At 37.0% G+C, this 12097-nt stretch overlaps 1 long non-coding RNA gene across 1 annotated transcript in view; it reads right to left on the bottom strand.

The window, feature by feature from the left end:
• Window positions 1-12097, bottom strand: part of LOC310898572 — a 61435-nt gene that overhangs the window by 42960 nt on the left and 6378 nt on the right. Inside the window, exons 3-6 of the long non-coding RNA XR_014583438.1 lie at window positions 8321-8457; window positions 6881-7001; window positions 2773-2896; window positions 2031-2102 (exon numbers count right to left, since the gene is read on the bottom strand). This is a non-coding gene — a long non-coding RNA (uncharacterized lncRNA). The remainder of the gene's footprint in view (window positions 1-2030; window positions 2103-2772; window positions 2897-6880; window positions 7002-8320; window positions 8458-12097) is intronic.

Genomic DNA, 12097 nt, shown 5'->3' with positions numbered 1-12097 from the left:
GTTTTTTGGTGTATAAGAGCATTTACCAGTGAACCAATATAATATTAACCATACTAAGGATTACCTGCCAGAGGATCAAATACTTTTGCTTGTTTATTTTGCTATCCAAACACTTGAATGTTGCCTGTGGCTAAACAGAGAAGCTTCCTTATTGCTCTGGATGGAAGAAAATGGTTGTATCAAGGAGCAATCTTTTGTGCTGCTGATATCTTAGACACCCTCCTACGTGGTTATAGCATATCACCTGGTAAACACACGGTCTTAAGGACCTAGACCAGACACTAATCAGTTTTCATCAAGTGCATGTACTTTTCTATATCCTTGAGAAGCTTATGTAATGCCCACTCTCCAAAAAGCCATTCTGTTTAAGATCTAACTTCTTCTTTAGTATCTCCCAAGTTCTTTCAATATATTCATATTTGTCTGTAATGTTAAATGCCAGACATGCATGCACAAGAAAAGAAGAAAAAAAAAAAAAAGAAAACCCTTGTCTTGTGCAGTATGAAATATTTTGATTCTCTTGATGGGACACACAAAGCATAAAAGGCTTATGCAGATAAAGAACTTCACAAGTTAGGGAACAAAATGTAACTAGTTTCTGCAGATGATATATACTTCAAGTGAAAAGACAATTACTTTTTAGTGAGTTTCTCTGTGTGTCTTTAGAAGCAGAACAGAAGAAGTCTTCCATTGTGGAATCTGGATCTTCTTTCTTCTTATAATATTGCTATCTCTAGCCTATTTCCCCACTCAGGAAAGTTACTTTGCCATTACAGGCTCTTGGAAAATGGAATTAAGATGAGAAAATATGTATTATCAAATCAATTATAGTCTTAATGTGATTTTCCAACTGCCAGCCAGAGAGCAGCAAAATTTTTTTCCTGGTCTGTGTTATCATTTTACCAAGTTATTTTAACATATAAAATATGCTGCAGGAAATGAACAAGAAATAGAGAAACAAATATAATAATAATATAACTATGTAAGTGCCACATCTGATGTAAACTGATATGGCTCTAATAAAGTAAATGCAACTACAACAATTTTTAGTGCTGAAGCTCTGTCAAGTCTTGACATTATTTCTGGCTAGGAATTTTCTACAGCCATCTACAACCAGGGTACTTTAGGACTTTCTATGGAGAAAACTGCTTATAAGAGGGGCATTCCTTTTGTACTTCACTGAACATACAGCTATAATTAATGTTATACTACACTGTTTCACTGACATTTGTTATTGATAGTATATGCAACGTGAAGCAGTAAGTGGCAACTATATTTGGGTAGGAATAGACAGCAGAAGCAGCACATTACTTTAAGTCTTTGATTTGCAGTCATCATCGTATGTTCTGATGACAAGAAAATGCAAAGGGCTTTTGCAGTTAGGAGAATTGAAGTTCATTTAAAGTGGTAGCAAAGAAAGCATACTTGAATTTCTGTTTTGCTTCATTTTTAAGATCATTATGTATGGATTTTGTTATCTGTTTTAGAAGAGGATGCGGTGATGACATTGTAAATCAACCTTGGTAGTGATAATTTTAAAAGCCATAAATCAGTTTAATTGTATGGTTTGTATGGAGATCAGCTATAGATTTCAGATATGACTCATGGCCTTTTGTCAGTCAGTTCAGTGAAAAGAAAATCCCTATGAAGGTTGTATCTGTATGCAACTATAAAACTGATAATCAAACGTCTCTGTTCAGTTCTGAACTGAAGAGACATGGGTCAGTTACCCACAGATGTACACAGTAACTTGCTTGGTTTCGTCAAGCTTATGCTATGCAGTGAAATGACCCAAAATTTTTGTTGAGGAAATCATTGATTTTCTGAGTTAATTTTTATTGGACAGGTAGGATGCCTTTTTAGTATATTGTTTTGGTGACATGTTAGATGGCTTCTCTTTTTCTAGTTTCAAAGTCAAGGGATAATAGGCATAAAATAGTAATAATACACAGCATATCCTTCTTTCAAGATGTAATATTTTGGTTCATCACTACCACTGTTTTTTTCAAAATTGTGAAAAAGATACTTACTTAAAAAATATGCTTAAAGTCATCCTTGGAAGTCAAGCCATTCTCATTTACTCATGATGGACATGAACACAACTAGATAAACAACAGAATTACAGCTGTCAAGTATGTGGTCTAACATGGCAATTTGCAGGTACATGGAGATATGGGTTTTTCTCATCATTGCTTAAAGCAAGCAGAACCAGTGTCATAAGAAGCCAAAACCTCCATATCCATAAGCAGAACCAAATTTAATCAAAATCCCATATTCTTCCTCAAAATTGACTACTTGTTTAGAGCTGGCTGTCAAAAGCTGCTTCAGTGACATAAATAAGCAGTTCTATTGATCTGTAAAAATTACAGACTGAATGATTCATGTAACAATATTGTACAGTTCTTGCTTTACTTATGGTAAAAGGTTCAGACATCATAGAAAATGAAATTCTTGCTAATATAGCGTGACAGGTATAGCCACATATCTACCAACCCAATCCTGCCTGGAAAACAAACAAACAGACAAAAACAAATCAAACAAAACAAAACAACAAACATCTCTTCCAATACATTTAACTTGTCTAGGACACCTAATGTTGGTAGTGTAATGCAAACAAACCAAACAAAACAAATAACACACATTTCTGGCAAGAACGTATCCTAAGAAAGATCAAAACTCTAACACTCAAAATTTCCATACCTGAACTACAAGAAAAGACTAATACGTTCTTATTGTTTAAACAAAAGTAGGAAATCAATCCCATATACAGACCTTAACCTGTTCATCTGCACTTTGGAGAAGTGAAAAATCAGGAACTGTGTCCATTCTAGGCACTCTTCCCTTCTGCAAACATAGATGATTCTCTTCAGGATGCCACATAATTCAGGATTAGGAACTGCAAAAGGCAATGGCCATCACATTCACACTGACTTCAGCTTCACTGGCACTTTTTGATTGAACTTTTATTGTTGCTGATTTGTTGAAACCAAAAATTTGTTTAAAAGGAAAGTGTTGATTTTGAAGGTGGGGTGGTATTTTTTTTCCTATTTAAAAATATTTTCAGAAATGTTTCATAGTTGTCACATCTTCCCATGTCTCCCATGTTGACAATTTCTAAATGAAAAGTTCCAAATTTTGGCTTGAGATGACTTTTGCTTAGTAATGCAAATTAATAATATTATTTAGAATAGTATCTTCAGAAAGACCAGCACAAAATGAAATTTCAAAGTCAACTTGACACTAAAAAAATTCTCAATTATTAACTTATTGTTAGCTCAAACATTTCCAAGACTGGTGTTTCAACTGAACTTGAAGCAGGTAAAAAATCACCCTGGGAACATCTACAGTGGTAAGTAACTATGGGCAATGAAGTGAACACCTTGGTGGCCCAGAAATATTCAGCTGTAATAGAAATGTTGGTGCTGACAAGAGTGGAAAATGAATATTTATCATCAATGGGCATGGCAGAAGAAGGGCTTGTATTATGCTGATGACTCCTGCAGTAGCAGGTTATCAACATTCCAGCACATCGACACGGAGCTTCTCCCAACATTCAGAGAAAGAACATTGAAAAAGAACATCTATCAGATCTCACAGTGTACTTTGATGCATCACTAAAATATTGCAAGAGTATTTCCTACATCAAATGATACTACATACAGAGGGGTACATGCATCTTCAGGCTACTCCAACTAGTTCTGTCAAAACTAAACTCTATGGAGCCTCTATGGGCACCAGAAAGAATTGCCAAAAGGCTGCATGAAGGAAGCTTCAACAGCTTCCCTCTCTACCTCTTGCAACAATGTGCCAATACACACAGCGCTATCATATCCCCCCACATTTCCTTCTGGTACAACCTAAGGTGTGTAACCCATGCCTTCCATACTGTAGGAACACTGTAATGGGTTATAATATGTCCCTCATTTTATTTCAGACTCTCTGCATTGGGGAAAAGAAAGAAAATAGCCCATGCTGAGAGAAACAATAAGCATTTTAGTGCCACAGTAGTACTATGTGTAAACCAGAAAAGACGCAGGGCTGAGTGTTAATTAAACTTGTCTACTCCAAAGAGACTTAGATCCATGTCGGTATGAATTTTTTTGTAACGCACAGTTGACATGTCAGGGATCAATCCCTGAAACTGCTGTATTTAGTCATGCTGATATAACCCCAATCTTCAGCTATGCCGGTAGTCCCCAGAGTCCCCCCTTCTCTAAAGATGTAGGGCAGTTTTACACCAGCTCGCTTTCCACACAATATTCAATGCATGGAAGTGAGAGCATGTTCAGATTTATCATCACGTTGATAATGTTACAAACCTCTTCTGAGTTCATTTGGAAGAACACCAATATGAATGAGAAGCTGCAGAACTGACCGACTTAACAGACAATGATGTTAGTGGACATTGCATAATCGCAGTTTACGGAAATGTTAGGTGATTTTTTTTTATTTTTTTTTTTATATGAGAAATATGGGTCCCAAGAAGAGAATGCCACTTTTCTGATATTAAGATAAAACCAGTGATCTCAAAGTCTTGTAGTAAAGAGCTGTGTCTAGCATTGTTTAAAAATATTTGTTTCAATTATTCTGATGTTTTTTAGTTTTTAGCACATAACATTTTTTCACTTTTTCTTTTTTCTTTTGTTATTACATGATCTGAAGCTCCAAAAACAGTTTCTTATTTACCTAGATTTTCAGAAATGCTGTTACAGAAAAATTGCATCTTCTGATTGCTTATCAGGCACCGCAAATGTTTACATGACTTAAATATGACTTTGAGTTTTGTGTTTAGAAGTTCAGGTTTAGAATTCTATTTTGATCCTAGCTTTTGTATGGATTTCTATTACTTGGCTGTCCTGCAACCTGAGATCTAACAACTATAAGATTATTTGCTCACAAATTAATGCTGTTTCTATCTTTACTGATAAGGATGAAATTAATTCATAGCTTGAAGTCAGTTTTCAATGTGCTACTTCCAATACTAATAAACCTTGCCCCCCACTTAGCTTCTCCTAGAAAAGGTTCTGCACTACTGACTTCACATTAAAAATTAAGGCTTAGAATTTGTTCTTTTTCTCTTTCCTGGATCACAGATACCTCATAAGAGTTTAGTGTGCAAAGGCTTCCAAAATAATTTTGAAATAGATCTGAAAAGGGTGGGAGTGGTGGGAAAGATGTACAAGGAAGTGATATATTTTGCTTGTTCCTTTAACAAAAACTGTACATGTCCTAGTAAGTATAATCCCTGTTTTATCATGGTTTCTTGTGTTTTTTACTAGTAGTTCATTTAGGATGAAATCTACTAGTTTTACACGCATAAAATGACTTGTATCTCATATCCAGAACCAAAATTACAACTCCTGAGATGCCCAAACTCAGCTGTTTATAACTCCATAGTGTCCTACGTTTCTGTTTTTGCATGTGTGTAAATGTTGCCTAGAGCATACCTCCTAAACTGGAGGTATATATTCTCCCTCTTGAGAACACCTCATTTGTAAAATCATAGAATCATGGAATAGCTCGGGTTGGAACGGACCTTAAAGATCATCTAGTTCCAACCCCCCTGCCATGGGCACGGATGCTACCTACTAGATCAGGTTGCTCAGGAGCTCATCCAACCTGGTCTTGTATACCTCCAGGGATGGGGCATCCACAACTCCTCTGGGCAACCTGTTCCTGTGCCTCACCACCCTCTGAGTAAAAAATTTTCTCCTAACATCTAATCTAGACCTCCCCTCTTTTAAAACCATTGCAGGTGATTCATCCCATCCTACAATAAGGAGAACAAGTCACTCCCTAGCATTTCCTCCCTCTCCTTCCTCTGACTGTCAGGGAATCTGTAAGATTTTTCTCACACTAGATAATCAGTTTAGATGACAGAAGACCACACAACTCCTGCCCTAGAAGTCCATCCAAGTCACTCTGTAGGTATATTAGTCTCTGTGTCTCAGATCCCTTTTTATGAGAGGATTCTTTATATTTCCTTGTCTCTGATTTGTTGTGCATATATAGTCATTGAAGACTGAGACTCTCACATAGCAACTTAATGGAGTGATACAAACCCTATTGATTAATGTGGTCCTGGTTCTGTGATAGCTACTGGGGTTAGCCCACCTCATCCTCTAATCAAAGAGTGATCTGGGGGAACTGACAAGGGGATCTTTTACATGCTCTACCTTTTTTTTTTTTTTTTTTTAAGAACTGCAGTCCCCTGATGTACACCTCTAACTGACTTTTCTCTGACAGGACACAAATGAAATTAATGGACTCAAGTAATTTCCTGCCCTACTATATTGGACTGTCCTACATAATTACTCTGAATCACCTTTAGTTCAAACACACAAGGTAATTTATTAAAAGTCCTGCTGTACATTCTGAAAGGTACTCAGGTACTGCTGAGAGTGGCTTCACTTCTTAAATGATGGGAATGTAAAATATTTTTTTTCCTCAGTATCTTTCTTACTACATTAAAACAGACCTAAGTCTCCAATTCTTACTCATCTCTATGGCTTCTATTAATTTTAATTTTATATGTATGCACGGATAGTCAGATACTATAATAAACTCTATAGCAGTAAATATTGTCCATGTCAGGATATTATTTTTAAAAATCATAATAGTTAGAAATGGCCTTATATCTGTGATTAGGAGAAAAACTAATTTGTCAGGTTAATGTACCAGTTACTTAAACTGGTTTTTATAACTACTGTTCTGTGCTTTATGGGTCATACGTACATATACACATTGTTGGATAAAGCACTGTAATATAATCGCTTAGCAAATAAGTTAATCTATGGTAGGAACTGGAAATATTGATCAACCTAATTACACATGCAATAATTTGTCTTTTAGTGACTTGCAGTCTTACACCAAACCTTACCTGTTAACTCACCAATGATTATGGAAAGACTCCAATTAGTTTCCATTTGCCAGAGAAGACAGTCCATAGTAAGCAAGTTGACAGAATAGTTAACACTTTACCAGTAACAGGACACCATAATCTGAAGGAAAAAAAAATGAAAAGAAAAAAAATAAGTGCCGATATTCCCATTAAAAATGTAATAACAGAATCTTACTCTGAAATATTTCCGTCACCCTAAAAAGCAAAAACAAAACCATCATAGCAAATGATTAAATAAAGTGTAAAGAGAGAAATATACATTCAGGCAGACAATAGCTATATTTCACTATACTAAACTTTTTTCTTACCCTTTGTTCAATAGTTTTAATAGACACTACTAGCCAAATTTGACTTCTTTTCCACTCTGGATATGTTGTTTCTTTGAAAGAATAAGCTGACTCTAGGGGGAATTACTACATTTACTGAATAGAAGGAAAAGTTGTGATCTGAACTAAAACTATGTTATATCATCTAGTGACATCCTGATCTTCAAAATAAAGATGAAATGGATAAAACACTGGTGAGGGTACCCTTTAATGGAAATCTTTTTATAGTTAATTCTTTGTCACATTCAAGCTTTGGCAATTTGTAGAACTGATTTTCCATAAAATTAACATTTAGCACTTCTTTTAAAGTATGCCTGAACTAAGTTTTAAAATTCTTTCTCCCCCTCGGTTAAATCTGATAGGACATTCTTCCATCTTCCAGATAACTTTAGTATTTATCATTTCTTTGAGTCCAGACTACTCAGTTCAGACTTCTGTGACTAATCTTAGCAAACTTTCACTTTGTTTTTAAACCATAAAAAAGTAATATTTTTTGCTTGTTTATTTGTTTGGGGAGAAGTAGCATGTTTGATCAGACAGCCGAGACTGACTAGGTCACACAAGTGCATTATACTTGTTTAACTTACTTTGCACTCTGAAGAGATGCTTTGGATTCCCAAATGCTTTGGATTGGGTTAATGATTTTAGCTTTGATATATTAATTTCAAGATGTTTTCCGTCACAGAATATTTCATTTCTACAGATACTACAGATTTTTTTTTTTAACTGTCTATGAAAACTATGAATCTGTAAATGAATTCTGCTTATAACAGATGGAAACAAATACATTTCAACATGTGACAAATCCAGTTTTCCAATGTGTGTGTGTGTGGGGCGGGGGGGGACAACTTATTTAAAATAGCATTATACAGTATAAGAGAATTAAGGAACGTAAATGATTACATATATCATTACAAATTATACATATACATGATAGACATATTTGTAGAAACATGAAAAAAAATGATATGTGACACATTTAAGAACTGAAAACAAATGCTGCCTCTCTCATTCTAGTACATTTCCCATTTATAGCAAAAGCACCAGAAGATTACAGACAGTTAATATCCTATATATGTCTTAGGATAAGTACCTGAAAGGTCATGGATTGTGCTTAGTGAAGAAGTGGGTTCCTTCTAGCTTCTGCTTTTATCTAAATTTCCCATCCTCTCAACAATACTCAGCTGGATCTCATCAAGCAAACATTAGAAAGTGGTAAGAAAGTGACCTCTTGAAAATAAAAATAAAAAAGAAAAAAGAAAAAGAAAAAAGGTTCCATACAGAGTATTTATTTTTATCTTTCACCTTCCCTTACTGAGTATGGTTCAACAGAAATGTTTAGTAGCATGTGTTTTCTCAGGACCAAGATGAGTTTAGCAATAATAGATATAGTTGCTGAAATTCTGCTTTAAAAATAAGAGTTAAAATAGAAACACCAGCAATTGAAAAAAAAAAAAAAAAGATACTGTTTGCTTTTTAAAAAAAGACCAATATACTATTATAGATACATAATTGTTATTTTCAATGGATCAGAAATCTTTTGTTAGTATCCAGGCAAGATATGTGATAACTTATTTCTGTAAAACACATACAATAATTCCATTCCTTTTATATTTCAAAATAATCTGAACATAAATAAAGATACCAAAATTCATAGAAGAGATGGAGAAAGTTAGAGAGGAAAAGGTAGATATAAAACATACATGTACTTACACCAGTCTAATGAATCTCTAATGAGTGGAAAAAGAGGAAAAACTAACAACATTTTATTTGTTAGAGTAGGCTAGAATAGTTCAGTTGGAAGAGACCTACAAGGATCATCTACTCCATCTGCCTGACCTCTTCAGAGTTAACCAAAAGTTAAAGCATATTATGGAGGGCATCATTCAAATATCTCTTGAATACTGAAAGGCATGGGGCATCAATTACCTCTCCAGGAAACCCGTTCCAGTGTTTGACCACCCTCATGGTAAAGAAAGTTTTCCTGATGTCCAGTTTGAACCTCCCCTTGCACAGCTTTGTGCCATACCTGTGTCTCCTATCATCGGTTACCAAGGAGAGGAGACCAGCACCTCCCTCTCCATTTCTCCTCCTCAGGAAACTGCAGAGAGCAATGAGGCCAATTCTCAGCCTCTTTTTCTCCAGACTAGACAACACAAGTGTCCTCAGCCTCCCTGCACAGGACATGCATTCCATCCCTTTTTCCAGTTTTTTTTGCCTACTGTGGATGCTTTCAAATACCTTAACATCCTGTTTATTCCATGGAACCCAGAACTGCACACAATATTCAAAGTGAGGCCACTTCAATGCAAAATATCAGGATATTTAGAGAATCATCTCTTGACCAACTGGCGATGCTGTGTTTAACGTGCCCTACAATGCGGTTTACCCCTTTGGCTGCCAGGGCACATTGTTGGCTCATGCTAAGCCTGCTGTCAACTAGCAACCCTAGATCCCTTTCTGCTGAGCTGACACCCAGACACTCATCTCCCAGCCTGACCTGTGTCGAGCTTTACTCCATCCCTGGTGCAGAAGCCAGCATTTTCCATTACTGAACTGCATGCTGTTGCTGATTGTCCAATGCTCCAATCTATCTAGATTCCTCTGCAAGGCCTCTCAGCCTTCCTGGGAGCCAACAGCACATCCCAGTTTAGTGTCAACAGCAAACTTGATGAAGATGCACTCCACTCCTGCACCCAGCTCTCTGATAAAAAATTTACATAAGACCAGCCCTAGAACTGAGCCCTGTGGAACACTGCTGGTGGCTGTCCGCCAGACAGATGTAGCCCTGTTTACTACAACCCTTTGAGCTCTATCATTGAGCCAGTTCTTCACCCAGTGTAACGTGAGCCTGTTCATCTCACAGTTGGACAATTTGTCCAGGATTCAGTATAAAAAAAAAAAAAAAAAAAGAAAAATGAAAAGAAAAAAAAAAAGACACTGATTTACTGATTTTTAAAAGAATTTCAGAAACATTTTGAAAATCCCAAGCTATTTCTGCAAGTCTCTTAAGGTTGAAGAATTATTCATTGTGTGGAAATTTCTAAATCACCTAGATAACGGGCTTATGAAATATTACATTGTCAAATGTTTAAGACAATAGACACGCTTGCAGTGAATCAGCTGTGATTTAATGCAAACGTATGAGGAATTATTCACTGAAAAGAAAGCACCAGGACAAAAAATGAAGAATTATTCAGAAACTGGATAACATGCAAATCCAAAACAAAAGCAGATACCCACAATGATTTTGCCTTTTACATGACACATTGTGAAATCTTCTAAGAAATCATTAACAGACGATCATTCAAAAAAATGTTCATAACAAATCTGACTTGATTGAAAACCTAGATACAGGTTGCCTTGAACAGCTCTTACCAGGATGTAAGAAAGGGGTAGAAGCAAAAGGGACAAGAAGAACGAGATTTTCCCATCCTGGAGAAAATCAGTCACAACACAAGGGGGAAGCACCCTGCAGAAAGCAATCTGCAACACATTGAAGGCATATCTGTGGATTATCACCAGTATTTCAAAGGTTTCCGCCCAGCCCCATCCTCGCTCCCTTTCCAGCCCTGCTAGGTTTTCCCTATTTGAGGTTATATGGACAAATTCATTTTCTCGGTTGTGCTATTCAAAAATCTTTGCTTTCCTATAAAGACCATCAATAGACCATGCAAAAGTTTAGTATCCTCCTCTTTTCATCTGCATCTGCAAATGCATTACTTGTCAGGTTAGGAAAACAGCTTGTGCTCTAGCAGCTTACTCACAAATGCTGCTATGCTGTTGCCAGAGCTCATGACATTGGAGTTGAATGCAGCTCAATTGTTATGCTCAAATGTTAGCTCTCAGCCAGCTCTGTGTTCTGCTTTCACATAGTGACCCAGCCTGAGGTGTCAGGGCTTGAGTGGATAAGTGAAGAGTTGATTTGGGAAGAGATTCAAGGCTTGCACAAGGTAGAAAACAGATTGGAGGGATTTTGCTTGTTGCTTTGTTTAACTGTACACAGAAAGTCAATAACTGGCATGTTACTGTCATTTTCAGAGAAGGCTCTTCCGTGATTACTGGTCTTTGATCCAATCCTTATTTTCATTTCCCTGAAGCTGGACATGGGTTGCTTACCCCTCCCCAGTAAGTTAGTTCTCAGCCACAGAGCATGGCAGCTGATCTCAAAACCTGCCTTCTGTTGTCTGAGAAAAGGGCAGCCTGATACATAATCTACACAGTCAGGCTTCCTGCTGTGAAGAGGTTCTATTTGGATAGACAGGAAAGAGCCTTTGAACCTCTTTACTTTGTGCTGAACTTCAGGCTGGGCAGGATGAACTCACCCAAGAGTAACTCAGGGCAGCCTCAGAGTTGCTCTTAATATCAGACATCTGTTGAAAATGCCAATGCAGTGGTCTGGACTTTCATGAATAAATAAAACACAAAATGCATTACACATAGAAATTAACAAACTGTCTTAGGACCCAATTAAACCTGGCATTGATTTCTATGTAGTGGCTACATCAGGTTATAGATTTGTGTATAACATTTCTTAGTTTTGATGTAAATGTTTGCACTGTTTTCTCCCAAGACCTGATTTCACAGCTGAACCTACCTCAGTTGTTTTCACCTTAGACACCATGACGGAAAGGGATGTCCACTTGGACTACTGTGCCCAGGACTCTACCCCACATGCCTCATCACAGCAGCCTCTGGCTGCTCCAGCTGCCACCTCCCAGAGAAGGGCACTAACCCAGCCATGACATTTGCAGTGAAGCAGGCAGGTCTCTGCTGCCAGGCCCCCAGGCTGCCCCCACCCCATGTCCAGTGCTGTGCCAGGCCACCTCTCTGGCAGCAATTTGTTGCTGCTGCTGCTTCTGCCATGCGG

The sequence above is a fragment of the Anser anser genome (assembly GCF_964211835.1).
Source record: "Anser anser genome assembly, chromosome: 4".
NCBI lineage: Eukaryota > Metazoa > Chordata > Aves > Anseriformes > Anatidae > Anser > Anser anser.
Note: the sequence above shows the minus strand (reverse complement) of the source record. Positions and strands in the feature narration are given on the sequence as shown.